Genomic DNA, 2,649 nt, shown 5'->3' on the forward strand with positions numbered 1-2,649 from the left:
GATCGTGAGCCCGCGTGGAGGCAATTTAATTTTTCTTGCATATTGTTCAAAGCATGGGAGTATGGAATCATCGTATATGGAGGATAGTTGATTATTGATTTGTTGCGGAGGCGAAATGATTGCTACTTGCTTGTTGCTTGTTTTTGTTTTGTTTGTGCATGCATGGTCGTAGGTCATTAAATACTACTCTTGTCTCACTTAATTTGACTCTTGAATCCATTGTTCATAATCCTGAGGGAAGGGGTAGCTCTCATCATTCTATTTTTCTAATGGAGGAGCAAAATAACGACCATGTGGAGGACCTTGGTCACATAGACCAACAAGGCATCCTCCACCCTAATGTGCATCATGACAATATTCAAGTACCATTAAGCATGCCAAGACCTTTCATTTCACAACAAGGCCAAGTTCCATTAGGAATGTCTTGGCCAATCTTTGTTCCACCCCCACCTCCTATTGCTCAAGTAAATCAAGGTGTTCGTGTAACACCACCGGTTGTGAATTCTCTTTTTGCTTTGCGTGATCATTATGTGCCAAATGAATATAATGCACTTACATGCATTTAATTACCCTCATTTAGAACACATCACTATGAAATTAAACCGCAAACTATTCAAATGCTTCCTAACTATCATGGACTTCCAAGTGAAGAACCTTACAAGGATTTGGATAAGTTTCTTGAAGTGTATTCCATCGTGAAATACACGGATATGCCAAAAGAAGTGTTAAGACTCAAAATTTTTCCTTTTACCTTTAAGGACAAGGCAAAATATTGGTTCAATAATCTTAGGCCTTTTTCGATAACTTCTTGGGTGGAAATGCAACAAAAGTTCTTGAAAAAGTACTATCTAGTTTCAAAGACCAATGTAATGAGAACTTTAATTAGAGAATTTTCTCAAAGGGAAGGGGAATTGTTTCATGAGGCATGTGAGCACCTCAATGACTTACTTAAGAAGTGTCCACATCATGACATTTCTAAATGGTAATTGGTACAATTTTTCTTCGAAAGTTTGTTGGATAATTTTAAAGGAATGGTTGATACTTTCATGGGTGGTTTTTATCTTGATAGGCATGAGGATGATGTGTGGCGTCTATATGAGAGCATGAGTGAGAATTCAATGCATAGATCCTTGTCCTCTAAAAATGGTAGAAATATAGGTGGAAGGAAGAATGTCGGCTTATATCAAGTTGACAATTCCAATGACATAGTCGCCGAGGTGAAATCTTTATCTTCAAGGTTTAATTAATTTTTGATCAACTAAAATTCGGCAAATCAAGTGCCTTCCTCCCCTAATCAAGTTCATCATTCATCTAATGAATCTTGTATGACTTGTTCTAGTGTCTTACATTCTACTTCCAATTGGTTTCCATGTGCAAAGTGAGAACCATGAACAAGTGAATGCCGCATTTGTCAACTAAGGGAATAATCCCTATGGCACACATTACAATCTCGGGTGGAGGAACCATCCAAACTTCTCATGGAAAAACCAAGGGGAAAGCTCAAACCCTCCCCAAGGTGGTTTTCAAAACACGTATGTTCTGCCCCCAATGCAAAGCCAAGGTTCCCAAGGTTATAAATCATCTTTTCAATCACATGGAAACCAATTTTCTAACTCTCATTTTCCTAATCAATCATCTTATTCTCAAAGAAATTCTAGGATTCCCGTTTTTGAGGAGAAAGTGTTGACCGTTTTGGGTACTCTAGAGGTAAACACTCAATTGCTTCACTCTTATTCCCAATCTATTGCTAAGCTAGAAACCCAAGTCAGGCAAATAGTTAGTACCTTGAATGCTAAAGAGAAATGGAAGATGCCTTTAAATACCCCACCAAAGCAACAATTTATTGTGGAAACCAATTCCTCATCGGAAGGTCACATAATTAAGCATGTCAATGCGGTGACAACCTTGAGAAGTGGGAAAATTGTTGACAACCAAGTTGGTGAATCAAATGAAGAGAATGAAAAGGTGTAACCGAAAGTTGACACCCATCCCGTTTCACATTATATTCCTCCTTCTTTGTATGTGCATGAACCCTTTGTTGAAAAATGATTTGAACAATGGTTTGAAAAATTCTTGTGTTGAAGATGTTGTGAAAAATGATTTTGAAAAGGTTTTTGAGCCAAAGGCTCCATTCCCAAATGCCTTGAAAGGATTCACCTCTATTGAAAAACAAAAGACCAAAGTAAATGAAATCATTGAAATGTTTAGGCAAGTGAAAATCAATCTTCCGCTCTTTGATGCAATCAAACAAATTTCGGCTTATGCTAAGTTCTTGAAAGATCTTTGCACCTAAAAGAGGAAGAACAAAAATCAAGCACCAAAGAAAGTTGTCTTGACCGAGCAAGTAAGCTCTATTTTGCAATACAACACTCTCCCAAAGTTTATGGACACCGGTTCACTTACTACTTCTTGCATTATTGGTGACCATGTCATTAATCGGGCTCTTCTTGATTTAGGAGCAAGTGTTAACCTTCTTCCATATTTGGTATACACTTAATTGGGCTTAGGAGATTTAAAACCGACATCGGTAGTTTTGCAACTTGTCGACCGATCCATCACAAAACCACGGGGTATTATTGAGGATGTGTTAATTAAAATTGATAAGTTTTTCTTCCTAGTTGATTTCGTTGTCATTGACACGAAACCGGT

At 37.6% G+C, this 2,649-nt stretch overlaps 1 non-coding gene across 1 annotated transcript; it reads right to left on the minus strand.

Moving 5' to 3' along the window:
- Positions 1–866: 866 nt before the first annotated feature.
- Positions 867–973, minus strand: LOC132272203 (small nucleolar RNA R71). Its single transcript, XR_009469986.1, has one exon. It is a non-coding gene; the product is annotated as a small nucleolar RNA R71 (small nucleolar RNA).
- Between the last annotated feature and the right edge of the window lie 1,676 nt (positions 974–2,649).

Source organism: Cornus florida, unplaced genomic scaffold (genome assembly GCF_030987335.1).
Source record: "Cornus florida cultivar Cherokee Brave unplaced genomic scaffold, ASM3098733v1 CherokeeBrave_3.0.0_Hap2_Chr08, whole genome shotgun sequence".
Taxonomy (NCBI): Eukaryota; Viridiplantae; Streptophyta; class Magnoliopsida; order Cornales; family Cornaceae; genus Cornus; species Cornus florida.